We start from the raw sequence: 15,935 nt of genomic DNA, 5'->3' as shown, positions 1-15,935 counted from the left end.
GAACGAATGTTTTCAAGAAGCCACAGATCCATAAAACATTGGAAATGAAGCTACTGTCTGTAATTCACTTAGGTCGAGCACCTGCACTTGTGGAAAGACGTGCCCTTCAAATTCATTTATCTCTGATGCGACGAATCAGCGATTATGCTGCCATTGAAGCATGCGTCTCAGGGTTACTATGGATGTCTTTTACCGGCTCGCCTGCGTTTTGTAGCTTTCTTCAAGTGTTACGCGGCACTGCGGTTTGTGTTTTGGGCAATTCCAAGCGTCTCCGAGGGAAAAGAATGCCTTTCGGTAGAGATGACGACTCAGTTTGAGTGCGTTATAATCAATCAATCAATCAATCTTTATTATACAGTTCCCAGGAACAACCCTGAGGTCTTGGTGCTGGTACCCTGGTGGATAAAAAAAACACACACTATACACATCTCCGCAGAAAATACGATACATTTTTAAGCATAATACTAGGCAGTGCACGAGTAATTAGTACAATGAAATAAAAACGAGGCAGTAACAGTAGACTAGGAACACAAGATCGAAGGACAACAAGTGCACCACCAGAAAACACGGCATGGAGATGACGAAATTCAGACATAACAGAGCAATTCAGCAATGCTCATCCTGTACGGGCAAGTTTTTAATAGAAAGGACAAACGTCCTGTAGCAAGGGTTAATAATAATAATAATAATAATAATAATAATAATAATAATAATAATAATAATAATCAATCAATCAATCAATCAATCTTTATTATACAGTGCCCAGGAACAACCCTGAGGTCTTGGTGCTGGTACACTGGTGGATAAAAAAAAACAAAAAAAAACACACTATACACATCTCCGCAGAAAATAAGATACATTTTTAGCATAATACTAGGCAGTGCACGAGTAATTAGTACGATGAAATAAAAACGAGGCAGTAACAGTAGAGACGGAACACAAGACCGAAGGACAACAACTGCACCACCAGAAAACACGACATGGAGATGACGACATTCAGACATAACAAAGCAATTCAGCAATGCTCATCCTGCACGGGCAAGTTTTTAATAGAAAGGACAAACGTCCTGTAGCAAGGGTTGAAAATATCAAGTTTTTCAGAGTAATGATTCAAACGCTGAGCCATTCTCACAATTGGGTTTACCGGACTAAACATTCTAGAAACATAAAAAGATGACAGAAGACGAGTAGGCACACGTGGGACCCTAAGGCACAGTTCAGATAACAGGCTCGGAGAATTGATGAGTCCATGCAGCGTTTTAAACAAAAATAGTAAGTCCGCGTTCTCCCGACGCCGGTGCAAGCTAAGCAAACCAACACGCTCTAACGCAGACTCATATGTTAAACAGTGAACATCCTCCTTTATGTAGCGATGTTTAAAGATAGAAACAAACTTTTTTTGCACACGTTCGATCTCCAAGGAGTGACTTTTAGAAATTCCATTCCAAACAACTGAGGCATATTCTAACTGTGACCTGGATAGCGAGCAGTATAACGTGATAAAAGCCGTCGGGTTTTTGAACTCCCTGGTTAAGCGAGAGGCAACACCCAACATTCGCAAAGACGAGTTAACCAGTTTACCAACGTGATCGGAGAAACGCAACCCAGAATCAACCATGACTCCGAGATCTTTCATTACACTTACTCGAGACAAAGTCTCTCCTTGAATATTATATGCAAAAGAGATATTGTGAGTTTTCCGAGAGAGCGTCATGACCTTGGTTTTGGACGGGTTCAAGAGAAGGTCATTTTCAGAGCACCATCGGTAGAAAGAACATGCATCTTCCTGGAGCTTAGCACAATCACGTTCAGTAACTATTTCTCGATAAATTTTTATATCGTCAGCATATTGCAGGAATGAAGAATTTAAAACAGCAAAAGAGACGTCATTTACGAAAATTGTGAACAGAAGGGGTCCTAAAACAGATCCCTGAGGAACGCCAGAGCGAGTCCTGTACAACGAAGAGTTCATGTTGTTAACCCGGACATATGCCTCTCTCTCTGACAAGTAGCTTTTTAACCAGTCATGTACTGAGCCACATACTCCATAGGAGGAAAGTTTGGATAAAAGAATAATGTGATTGACTACGTCAAAAGCCTTACTTAAGTCAAAGTAGACAACGTCCAACTGACCTCTGTTACATATTACACGAGATGCAGCAGACATAAAGCTAACGAGATTGGTAGTTGTTGATCTGCCGCTCATAAAACCATGCTGATTGGGAATTGCTAAGTTTCGAAATTTGAAAGACAGGAATTGATGAACTACCATTTCAAAGAGCTTAGAAAATGGAGAGAGAAGAAAAATAGGTCTATAGTTACAAATATCACCTTTTTTTCCCGACTTTAAGACTGGAACAACAGCAGCGACTTTCCACGTTTCAGGAAAGGTTCCCAACCTTAACGAGTTGTTAAATATAGAGCACAGTACCGGCGTGAATATGTCGTGATACGTTTTGAGAATCGCAGAGGGAATGCCGTCGGGCCCTACTGATAATGTTGCTCTCATTTTCTTAATACAGGATCGTACGGACTCTTCATCAACATTAATGCAACTTAACAAGTCACCAAACCCATCTAAGTGAGGCAGCACAGGTGCAGAACGCTGCGTACTATCCCTGTAGACGGACCTAAAATGCTCAGCAAATAACTCAGGCACGGACTTCAAATCGCTCTCGTGATTATCCAGGACAATCTTCGACTCGACATGCCTCCCAGAACGTGAATTAATGTACTTCCAGAATTTCTTCGGATTATAGACAAGATCTGATTCCACTGAGCAACGATGAGCCTGGCGGTCGTGATCCAGGACCGTCTTACATTGCTTTCTGCAGTTCTTGAATTCTACCTCCCACTTTAAAAGGCCACTTTTCTTAAACTTCCTGTGAAAGAAGTCCTTTCTTTTCAGTAGTGTTTTTAGCTCACTGGAAAACCAGTTAGGAAAGCGAGATTTAGTAACTGTCCTTAACGGAATAAAAGTATCCATGGCCTTCCGAACAGTTTGCGTGAAGAGCATGACCTGGTCATTCACATCAGGCGACTCCAAGATCAATGCCCAATCAAAACTCGTGAGGTAATGATGCATCCCGACATAGTCCCCTGCCGACAGATTATATGAGGTGTGCGGCGGGGAATCACTAGAATGAGCACGAACAGAAGAATTCTCGAAAGAAAGTACTATATCAAGTGCAGGATGATATGTATCCTGAGGAACTAATGGCAGTTCACCCCGTGCGACACGCACACTGTCCATATTTGAGAAGCATAAATCTAGAGCATTAAATTGGTGATTCAAAACATTATTGTGTTGTTTGAGATTTAAGAAAGAAGAAAAGTTTAAGAGCTGGGTGCCTTTCTGCCTGCAGTAAAAGTTGTCCGTAAAAACATCAAGCTGCGGCCAGTTGACTCCAGGAGCATTAAAATCCCCCAAGATTAAGACTTCGCATCCCTGTAAGTCATTCACTGTATTCTCTATGCCAACAAGACAACTATGAAATTCATCTGGCGGTGTCTGGGGAGGGAGGTAAAATAAACCGATTAAAACGCGTACTCCCTTTGCAGCCTCAATCTCGACCCATACGCTCTCGGGAAATTTCTCTAAGTCTTCGCGTCTCCTAGAGCGGTAGCGCCTGTCGACTGCGACCAACACTCCACCTCCCGTTCTGCTCCGCGGGGTAGAATCACGATCGCGACGGTGCACCTCAAAACAAGGAGGGAAGTAATCGGAGGAGCCGATGCTAGAACACAACCATGTTTCAGTTAAACAGAATATAGAGCAATTGGATAAGGTAACGTTAGAGAAAAAGCAATCGGCTTTTGTACGCAGGCCGCGAACGTTTTGGTAAAATAAATCAATGTGACTCATCCTTGGTCTATCCAACGTTCAAAGGGGAGGCGGCTGCCTCGGATGCATGGAGCAGGTCTTCGCGAAGGGCGCCTCGAAAAGCCTTAAAGAGGCATGATTTGGGCCACACGGTAGGATCGGAAAGCTTTTCGAAGTCTTTTGCAGCCACAGACACATGGAAGGAGGCGTAGGAGTCGTAGCGCGTCTTCAGTTTCCGGCACTCCACTTCCTCGACTCCGATGGAAGAGAGGTGAGAACTGATGTCTACGCAGCTGGTGTCCGGGTTCAGCTTGGTGACGAACAGGGCTCTTCGTCGAGTTGATGGAGGCGCAACGATCAACTTGCAGGTTTCCGACGCCCCGAAAAGCGCCGGGGTCCTAGCTTTTGGTCGTGCAGAGTTGATGCCACTGGGAGGGATGTCGTCTTTCGGCGGAGCATTATTCTGGCCATCCGAAGGGAGGGCCGCCGCCACAATTTTCGTAGGAGAAGCTTGGGGGAGAGAGCTGTGTAGAGCGGCAGCATAAGAGTCTTTTCCCAAAGACCCCCCCGCAGCCCCATCCACGGGCTGCCGCCGGCGATCGGGCGCGTCCGGCTTTCGTCGCTGGCCGAGTGCGTCACGCAGACCCCGGACCTCAGTCCGTAGTAAGGCCATGGCACCCGCCTGTAGCTCGGCGTCGCGCTTTTGCTCGTGTCGGAGGCGTGCGTTTTCGTCCCTGAGAGCGGCGACCTCGTCAGTCAGGAACGAAATTCCCTCCATAGCATCGAGGAGCAGGCTCCGAAGGGACTCGACGCCGGCGCCAAGGTCAACGGGAGGAGAGGAGGCGGGTGGCCCCGCGGGAAGTTGTCGAGCCGGAGAGAGGGCCGCAGGGGTACGGGAAGAGTCCGCAGCGCTGCTGTCGTGATTGCCGACGACGCCATCGCTGTTAGGCCTCGCAGCACCGCCGACAATCGCACAGCTCTCACAGAGAAAGGAGCTTACCCCAGACTGAAGGAATGTCTCCACGTTGTCCGGCCAGCACACACACTTTGTGTGCGCACGAAGATTGCATTCAGAACATCGGAGAAACTTCTGTCTTCCGTAGAAGACACGGGAGCAGATTGTGCATGCGTCCGTACTAGGCGGCATCTCCGCAGCGAATAATAATAATAATAATAATAATAATAATAATAATAATCAATAAATAACAATAATTTTTATTTCAAAACTATTCAGTTACACATTACATGTAGGGCCATTATAATAACTATAATAAATATATCACATTTATAGCAGAGAGAGAAAAAGAAAACAAAGCTTCAGTATACAGCTTGACAAGACTTTGACCCTCCCCTTCCCCCTCCTTACAATAATTGGCAACAGCGGTGACGCAAAAAGAAACAGAAACAGCGAAAATAATTGTAGTTAACAGTTCACAGGTATATCTGCATTCAACACTTCAGGAATGCAATACTTATCATCAGGACCGCCCATGTATCAATCCCACTCGAACAAAATCAATACCTTGTCACAAACTTAAAAGGAGCTAAAAAATAATAATAATGCACATCATAAATTTATAACAATAATATGCATATGACAATTATACATCTTCAACTTAAAGGAGCTGTGCAACGATTTTAACGTTGCAATAATTGGCATCTTCTACTTTTGACACTGTTCACCTTGTCACAAAGGACAGTAAACACGCCTCCTTCCTTCAAAATGTTGCGATTCCGCCGCGTAATCGCGAGGCAAAAATGAGAATATTCCTCGACCTGCAGCCGCGAGCGGCGGCCATGAGAAACACGCGGCATGACGTCAATGGGGGTCTTGTAGAAAGATAGCAAGTTGTGCGAATACCTGCTCGATAAAAGGTAAAGGTTTTCTATAAATTTCGTCGTTCCAACAGAAATATAAATCCGTCAAAAACCTGGTATCATCGACAAAACTTTTATTATACGGAGTTTTAGTGGCGCCATCTATCCAAAACCGTCAGCTCTATCTGCTACCGAAAACAGCGCAACAGCCGCCAGAAGCCGGAGGGGGAGGGGGACAGGGCCGGACGGGTATGGCCGGACTCCGAATGAGACTTTCCTCCTTTCATCGTATTGTTTGCGTTGCGCCCGCCAGCACGTGGTCACGCGGTCGCGAGCGGATGACTTCTCGCTGCTCACTGATGGCTCTAGAGAGAGAGCTTCACCGGAACCCCGTGCCACCCCCATTGATGCCACAGCGCACGTGACTCGGAAGATGGTGAAGGAGTTGAGAGGTGCCGGAAACCTCACTCTTTGTCCATTTTTAAAATAAAAACTAGGACATGCTGGCAAAAGCGGCTTTTTGTTCTTTACTTCAGAAAGATGGGGACACCAACTTCGAAATTATTTAAGCAAAGCACTGAAACTGTTGCACAGCTCCTTTAAAACGTACACAAATACGAGTCCGCCAACTTTCGCCCCTCTCGGAGCGACGTGGGACTGCCCGGAACGCACGCTGTGCCTGCCACCATCTTGCCCGCGTGCTCTGAGTGGGTCTTCTATATTGGTGGTGACTGTGCATAAGGAGTAGCGATGTTCCCGGGGGGATTCGAACAACACCTCCCAGAAGAGAAGGCCGTAGCGCTCTTCTCGTGACGTCGCAACGGAAGGCCATCGGGGGCGCGCGTCGAGGCGAAGGCAACGCGCGTGGATCGACCGTCGTAACGCGCTTTCAGTCACATACGCGTGTCTTATTGGCTAAAATGAAAGCTGCACATAGCAACGGTCTAAGAAACACTTTATTATACCGGCAAAACATTACGCCGCTAAATAATCGGTATGAAATGGTACGAAATAGGCGTATAAGAGAAAACATTAAGCCACGTAATTATTGTTGTAGGAATGCATATTTTACACAGAAATACTTCGACAAAATGGCGAGACACGCAGTGATTGGATACAGCAAAACAGATCACAATTAAAAATCAGGTAGACGTAGTCAACGCAGACACGGCTAGACTAGGGTCACTTACGATCATGCGAGCGATGTTATCGGGTGCAGTCACTGAATTCTCGCATTATACCCCGGCCACATGGCATAAGTAATGTAATTTCGATCGAATGACATTACGGGGTCGGCAAAAAAGCTTTCGACGCTCGTATAATCCCTCAAAACTGCGAGCTGATTAAGTCCCATATCATTTAATAAAAATATATTAACTTTTCCGTGTGGCAGGGATACTAAACTTACTATTTACAGTCAACTGATTTACTTCTCCCTACGGGATCGAGCTGCCTTAGAAAAAAAATATCTTATTTTGTATAATGTATACAATAATACTATTTATTACCTTAATACAGTTAAGATTATAGTATAAAAGCGGTAAAGGCAATAAAATAGCATTAGTATAAGTAAACAGATAAGCACAAACAACGTACTTTGTATAATCACACAAACTTGTTATTCACCTTCCAGTGAAAACTAGAATATTACCACGCATATTTACAAATGTCGACGCAACCGTACAGGGATAACGACGGACAAAATATCATTCTTTCGCCAAAAACAGACACAAAAAACAACAACAACCCGACTGCAGCACTTTAATCGCGTCCCACATGACCAAGAAAGCCCGCAAACGAGTTGTTTCTCACCTGTCGATCGTATCCATACGTCCCACAATATCCGGCACGAAAAGTCTCTCTGTGCCGACAGAGAAGTCTATCGGTAATCGACCAGCGTCATCGTTGGCTAGTTGCCACACATGTCACTCAAACCGTAGCAGGACTTGTTCCGCGAATCCATGTAAATGCCGTAGTATCAAGCGAACACAAAACAAACTACCTGAGACTGCGGTCACGACCAAGAAACGACGGGAAGACGTATCAAAAGAACCACACGCACACACATGAGGGCAGCGGCAGCAGTGTGAGAGGCTTAACGTCGTCGACTCATCTCTTAATCGAGTGCGCTTCCTGCGGCAATGGCTGGATTATTTTCGGTTACCTTCCCCTCCGGAAAGTCTCAGCGTTCCTTTTTAGGCAGTCAGCAGCTCACACACTACGTAAATTTACCAGAATCGGAGCCCGTACGAGGAAAAAAAACGTCGCAGCGGACCGGTTCACTCGAAAAGTGTGGGGAGCTGCGGGACTGCACGTAGTCCCGCGGTTACGGGGATAATCATAAATATAAAATTGGTACTTTTAACCTTGTTAGCGCGTTGTATATTACGTTCATATTATATATATAATAAATTGTACAAGACTGCGCTTTTTAAACATACCTTAATGTCGGATAAACGCTCACCAACATCACCGCGTCACTCGACAAGAAACGTTTTTTTCACGTCGATGCTGTCCGATAGCAGAAATTTTCTCACGTAATTGCGCCATGGACTTTCTTCTCTGACATTGTGACGTAACTACTCGGAGCGCTACGGCCTTCTCTTTTAGGAGGGGTTCGTTCGAAGGAGGGGGAGGTAAGGGGGAGTGGGGGGTAGAGCGTAATCTCCCATCAGGCCCCTAAAGCTCTTTGGGAAAAACGCAATAAAACTGTGATTGATTGGTTGATAACATCAGGTCTGTCTCATCCTCCATGCGACCCATTTATCCTGCTCAAGCAACAACACCAACAAAAATAATCAAGGCGTGCGAACATCTTCTTGTTAACTCCACGGAACGTCAGTCATCAGAGTCGGCGAATTGGAACCGAGCCCGACGCCGAGAGTCCTTCGACGCGTTGATTGGACAAGAGGTCCAGCCGAACGCTAACGCGGCGCTCGTGTCAATAGGCTTCGTTGCTCAATGTCGGACCCTAGTCTAAACACTCAACAAAGAAAAAAAAAAGAAAAGCCGGCGAGAAATTTGTTGTTTATGATTGGTCGACGGCAAGGTCAGGTGCAGCGATGGCCAATCACGGTCGCCGGATTCCTCGCCGACTCTTTTACGCCGAGCGTTCAGATGCCGTTGCGTGTTGCCGGCATCTCGCAGCCAATGAATGTTGCTGCACCAGCGGAGAGATACAACGAATCGCAAAGCAAGACGGCGTCTTTCTTACTTTGTATATTGGGTATGTTCCTCCACCCACGTGTTGCTCTTCTTGCTTGTGCCAATTATGACTCACAGTACGTATAAATAAATAATAAACAAAATATGCGCTAATGGGGCTATCGTTCTGATACCTTCGGTAACGATGTCCGATAACCATACGATGCATGCGCAAAGCCGGCGGCGGAGTATCGGGTATCGTATCGAAGTTATCGGGACGATCTAAATCTTTATTGCATATTGCAATCGAAATTACAAAAAAAGAGAAAAAAAAGGTAAAAAAGAAAAAAAAAAAAGAAAATAATCGCCACCGGGTGGACTCGAACCACCAACCTTTCGGTTAACAGCCGAACGCGCTAACCGATTGCGCCACGGAGGCGAACACACGTCAAGACAAGGAAAAAAAAAGATTACAAAATACTGGAGTTCAAGCTTTTTTGTCTCGCGTCTGCAGTTGTCGACAGCTGTGTCTTTGAAATGTCTTGATTTCTCATGCGATTAACCAGATTTGATGCTGCCATTGGAGCAGATGTTGCAAAACACTTAGATCAACTATATTGCTAATCAGTGCTATGTTTAAGAGCAAACTCTCGCTAATCGCTGATTTGCTTCAAAATTGGTTTGCACATAAATAGAGCAACCAAACGAGTAACCCAAATTATAGGTCAAATATTTTTTCTTTCGCGAAGTTATTAAAATGTTAAATTCAATCCTCACCATATTTTTTTAACTGAAAGGAGCGGTATAAGACGTTTATAATTTAAAATAAATTACAAAAACACTTAATCCAGCAAAAAACGAAAAAAGCGCGACTTCTTGCTTTTTATAGTGCCTGCTAGACTTGCAAGTGTCTACAATTGACGTCACCACTCTAGACGGCGCGGAGAGATTTGAATGTATGTTTCGAAATCACCATCATTTGTCGTTTGTTTTCGGAACTACAATTCTGAATTTATGAAAAATCTAAAGCAATGGTATTCTGACAACATAGTCAATCAGGTAACCAAAAATATATATATACCGGACCTTTTGTTTATAAGGAAACGCACGTTTCTTTCGCGAAGTTATTGAATTTTTTATATTTGGCCTGAGAAGCTGGAGGCCCTTCTGGCACCGCTGAAAACGTGACATCGTATGTTGTATATATGGTGGTAGTACATCTTGTACCCGACGGGTCACAAGAAGTTTAGAGACGTAAAATAAATTGTAAAAAAAAAACAAAAAAACTCACGCTAGCAACAAAAAAAAAAAAAAGAAGAAAAATAAATGAAAGCCGTTTTCAACTCCCTGGAACGCTGAATTAGAGCGCAGCTGTTGAGGAGGAGGAGGAGAAGGTACGGAGAGGGGGCGAAATACTTTACTATACTCCGTTCCACCTTCAGTGCGAGCGCAGTGGACACCACGAGCTATCCCAGTCGATCAGCGCCGGAAGAAAATCACGTGACCTGCCGGTTGGGCAGAGCGACACAGAGAGCTCAAGGTCACATGACACTCTCTCAGCGCTGGATTGGCTGGGATGGCTCCTAGCCTCGGCTGCGCTCGGACTGAAGGTGAACCGGAGTATAAGGGCAATACATTCCACTCCTCTCAAATACAATAGCTTCGGCGCGGACAGGTTTTCTGGGCTTGGCGAGAGCCATCTATCGTCGGGGAGGTCTCGGCTATCGGGCGGTCAATGATGATATTGATGACGGTTCTTCGACATACCAAATTCATTGTTGTGGAAATGCGCGAGACAAGTGCCGCGCGCCACTTCTAAGAATAACATGGCGTCTAAACTCTAGCTCAGTGGTGCGCTAAATACTTTGCTGCGCTATGCCGCCATGATCTTCCCAAGGGTTGCACGTTGCACGTGACTCGTGCATCGACGCACCTTGCGCTACTTTTGAAACATGAAGGGGCTCTAGGTGGAATCGGAGACGACACCGCCGCGGCCGCCGTGAACATCCACGCGCACTTGCGCGTGGACTGACGCAGACCTCCACTCCGTCGGCTGGATTCGGCGCTGTAGGCGTTCTGTCTCATGCAAATGAGCAGAGTGGAATGTATTCCCCCTAATAAAGTGTTGGAGGGGGCTATGCCCCTCCTCCTCTTCTGCTCGCCCCAATTTAGGGAAAAATTTTCCGCTAAATTTATCGAAAAAATTTCCCCGCTAAATTTAGCGGGGAAGTTTTTCCGCTAGATTTAGCGGCGAATTTTTTCCGTTAAATTTGGCGTGGAAAAGGTTCCGCTAATTTTGGCGGGGAAAATGTTCCGCTAAATTTGTCGGGGAAAATTTCCACTAAATTTAGCGGAATTTTTTTCTGCTAAATTGAGTGGGAAATTTTTTCCGCTCAATATAGCAGGGAAAATTTTCCACTAAATGTAGCGGAAATTTTTTTCTGCTAAATTTAGCTGGGAATTTTTTATACTGAATTTAGCGGGGAAAACGTTGCGCTAAATTTAACGGAGAAAATTCTCCGCTAAGCTTTTGTTAAGAATTTTTTCCGGTAAATTTAGCGGGGAACAATTTTCCGCTCAATTTAGTGGGGAAATTTTTCCGCGAGTTTTAGCAGGGAAAACTTTCCACTAGATTTAGCGGGGAAAATTTTCCGCTAAATTTAATGGGGAAATTTACCTATCATGCACCGCGCGGTTACGCCGACGCCGACGCCGACGCCGTTCAAACCGGAAACGGGCGCCTAAGAGCTGCGCTCTAAAACAGGCAACATAGCTTTGTTTTTAGACTGTCTGCTTGACTTAAAAGTTGTGCAAGATGTGACACTCCACTGGAGAAGGCGGGAAAATTTGAATGTTGGTTTTGGCATCACCAACATTTGCCATTTTTTTATAGCTATTTCGGATTTAGAGATAATAAACAGCATTTCGAGTAGAGTAAAGTCTGAGCATTCCGAAAATTGGTTTAGTTGGGTAGCTAAAAGAAAGCAAACATTAAACGGGTCGTGAGAAGAAAATAGATATGCCCAGAGCTAATATTATAAAATTGATGAGACCTCAAAGATCCTAAATCCCAAATACCGCGACGAAATATTGCGTCCACATCTTATGAACCGTGTTTGAAAATCGTGTTTCTTAGGGTGCCTGGAACGACCATGCGACACTGTTGACCAGGTTGGACAACAAAGCGACACAAAATACCTGTATGCGGTTTGATGACGTACTGTATTTTATTTTGTGTGCCTATAATAAAAAAGGAAGTTATGAAAATAGTGAGAAGTTTACTGGCGTTCTACAAATAATTTCGCGGTACTTTATCACGTAATTGCTGGTAAGTTGTGTTTTCGAACACATCCGAGATTTCTGTCGTCCGGCAACCATAGCAACGTGAAATCGTGTCATCTACTGGTCGCTGCACATTTTCTGTGCGTGGAAGGTTTAAGTCAGTGTTGTCGAATCGTTGGAAATTTCTCATATTTCGCGAGGAAGCATGACAGCTAGGGAAAAATTGAAAGCACAATTTAAACACATGTGAAACGCGGGAAATATTTCTTAATCAAAAACTATAACCTGAAATTTCGTTGTTTTCTCAGCTACGCCAAACAAAAGGAAGGAAACTGGAAGTGGCACTAACTGACGAAGACATTTTGCTGTTATTAAAAGCCAATCCAAGAACCTCCAACAGAGCTGGCTGGAGGACCCACTGTTCAAGGGGCTGGATAGCACACAAGATATTTCGGTGCGTTGCATGCAATTTTTCTTTGACGTGCGTTGCATGCTTTAACGTGCGTTGAATGCCTAAAAACAAGGACGCCAACTTGATCTTTGTTGTACAAACTGGTAGAAACCATAGTTTGAACTTTGAACAATTCTAAAATTGCAATATTAATTTACTATACCAGAATGTGTTGAATAAAAATCTTGTTCTAATTGATCTTGTGTTATTTCAGTTTAGTTAATGGGCCACTGGCCTTCATTTAGTTCCCCTTGTTCATTCAACTAATGTAGAGCGTGGTAAAGGGGAGGGGGGGGGGGGAGGGGGCGGGGGACCAGTCGGCCGAATGTCAACTCCTACATTTCGTAATTTACGAAAGAGGACGATTGCAAGGAAGTCCTTTATTTCCGTTCATGCTGATATTATTTTTCTTGAAATATTTCGGACTTCTCAGTATATTGCGCCAACAGCGGTCATCTGTCGCGTTCGGGCGGGTGAGGGTACTGCTTTTGGACTGCCGTTTAAGAAAATGTCGAACCCTGGTTTGAACAATTGCACCGCCTCCCCGAACATCTCTGACCGGAAGACTACGTGCGCAAAAAGACACCGAGACATGAGCGAATTGGAAAACGACATGCAAAGTAATGAGGACGACGACCCCATCCCATTTACACTGGTATCTCCTAAAAAAGATCGAGCAACAGGAATCCCAATCATGTTCAAGGCTACCAATCCAATGGCATCCTTTTGGTTGGTAAACCCTAACAACCTGGCCACAGAGATAGTCGCCGTTGCGCAAGAAAAGCTACTAGCCCACCATTTTACAAAGGATGGCAACCTAGTCGTGGACGTGTCATCTCTGACGTCAGCCAACAAACTCCTCGCCATCACAGCACTCGCTGGAATTCCATGTACAAGTAGTGTTCCCGCATCGTACGCCAGAAGCGTCGGCAAAATAACAGGAGTGCCCCGAGAATACAAAGATGAGCAGCTGTTGGAGTACGGTACTTGAAAGACTCTGAGTTACAACAGTCCGTCGGCAAGCATCGTACATTCGAAATGGCGATGAAACTATACCAGTCAAGCCTCACGAGAGTGTGATCCTCACATTTCGACCTGACAAACCAATGCCAACGAAAGTGTTTCTCGGCTTCACGAGCCACCCTGTACAAGAGTACTTCGCAATTGCCATGCAATGCTTCCGTTGTCAGAAACATGGCCACATGGCTAAGTACTGTAAAGGCCCACACAAATGCAAGATCTGCGCGGGCGCACACAGCCACAACGATTGCCCACTGAGGCGTCAACCTTGCTGCGCAAATTGTGATGGACCTCACCCGGCATCATACGGCCTCTGTCCCAGCAAGAAGGCAGCAACATTTGCACGCTATACAGAGATGAAGTACGGCAAATCTCCAAAACGCAAACCAACAGCTGTAAACCCGGATTTCGTAAAGCCAACCGGGGGGCATAATCTGATGGTTAATGAGGAGATACCCGCATCTTCCAAACAACAGGAAACAAAACAACGGCCGCCATCTACAAGACTCTAGCCAATCATCAGAAATTCGACGGCCTACGCCTGCTCCTCGATTTCGAAGGCCACCAAAACTGAGGACTCCTGATTCAAATCAACACAAGACACCTACCCCATCCGGCAACTTGGAACATAGTCCTTTGCTTACAATGCTATTTGTGGCTCTAAAAGCTATCATTCCATCTATACCGGGAGCAAGCGACCTTGCTGAAATTCAAGCTTTGCTCTCAATGGAAACAGTATTAAAATGTTCAGTGCTTCATGATGGGTTGAATAACCAGCATTATGGGTAAACCCAGCCAAACCAACCGACGTCCTAAGACACGACTTGCACAAGTCCTCCCTACCGTTATTCAATGGAACACCAACAGCCTTAAACCACGCCTACCAGAACTCCGCCAGCGCCTGAGAGAAACCCAAACGGATGTTCTTGCTTTTTAAGAGTGATATCTTTAGCGAGGTACACACAGGCTTTCACCATACGTCGAATATCACAGCAAAACACCCCATCCGGACGGAAGGTCACGGGCATCACTTTTCGTGAAACGATACATCTCGCAAATGAAGGTCAACCTTGAAGACATTTACACTGTAATTGATGAACACGTTGCCGTTACTTTGCGCTTGTCTGGGCGGGTTACAATCATATCCAGTTATATTCGCCCCGGTCAGCCTTGGGATGCTGAATCAATACGGCTTATTCGCGCACGTTGTCCGGGTCCCTTAGTATGGTGTGGAGATTTTAACGCTAATCACCCCGCTTGGGGTGGCGATGTGACGACATCACGAGGCACAGCACTGTTAGACGTCATGTGGGACCTCGACCTCAAATGCCTCAACTCAGGGACACCAACTTTTATCCGAGCTCAAATAAGAAATGCCAGCGTGCTGGACCTCACATTTGCTTCCCAAGACATCCAAATGGTATGGGACATATAGCCGTACTCATGGGGTAGTTACCATCTTCCCATCCGACTGACGCCTCAAAAAAGTATTCCAATCAAGAAAAAAATTCATAAGGTGATCAATTGGGATCTATATCGGTCTTGTCAATCCAAGTTGATGTCCGTCCCACCGATACCTGAAATTGAGGGCGCGATATCAACAGCACTCAATGCAGCCACCAAAACTATAACTCTCCCCGTGACGAAGCCCATCCCTGACCTGACTTATTTAAACCTTCGTGCGGCTGCCGGGTGAGCTCAAAGAGTTGCTAGAAGAACAGACGAGGTGGAAGACTGGACCATATCAAGGCGAATAGAGGCTGTGCTCCAAAGACACACGTGCACGGTTCGGCTCGGAAGAACGCAGTGGCATCAACGGAGTGATTCCCTAAAAACAGACTCGCGGTCTCGAACAGCGTGGAAAATAGTAAAATGCTTTCTCACTCCGATTTCCCCCAGCTGTCCTTTTGCGTCTATTGCTATTTAAAGCAACATCACTATGTCAAGCCTGGCCGAAATTTTCGCAAACGAGTTTGCGCGTAAAGTCAGCCTTCCACGGGACGCCACCTCCGCACCTGAGCCTCACATTGCATGTCGCACCACCGTCTGCATTAATAACAACTTTACGCTCGCTGAACTCACCTTCGCGCTTTCTCGTTGCCGAAGACGAGGCGCACCTGGGCCAGACGGAATTACGAACCAGGCCTTAAAGAATCTCGACACTGAACATCAGACTGTACTTCTCACTCATCTCAAGGACATCTGGAACTCTGAAGACATCCCCGAATGCTGGCGGCAATCGACAATAACGCCGATTCTTAAATTTGGAAAAGAAACAACTGAAGCTTCTTCGTACCGACCAATCTCTCTTACCTCTTGCCTCTGCAAATTGATGGAGCGCATGGTTCATAGACGTTAGATCTGGCAGCTAGAGCAGACGGACTTTGCTCATCAGAT

General features: G+C 45.4%; 1 non-coding gene across 1 annotated transcript; it reads right to left on the bottom strand.

The window, feature by feature from the left end:
* Window positions 1-9,150: 9,150 nt before the first annotated feature.
* Window positions 9,151-9,224, bottom strand: Trnan-guu. Its single transcript has one exon. It is a non-coding gene; the product is annotated as a tRNA-Asn (tRNA).
* Between the last annotated feature and the right edge of the window lie 6,711 nt (window positions 9,225-15,935).

Source organism: Ixodes scapularis, unplaced genomic scaffold (genome assembly GCF_016920785.2).
Source record: "Ixodes scapularis isolate PalLabHiFi unplaced genomic scaffold, ASM1692078v2 PGA_scaffold4__175_contigs__length_147842914, whole genome shotgun sequence".
NCBI lineage: Eukaryota > Metazoa > Arthropoda > Arachnida > Ixodida > Ixodidae > Ixodes > Ixodes scapularis.
This window is presented reverse-complemented; position numbering and strand designations above follow the sequence as displayed.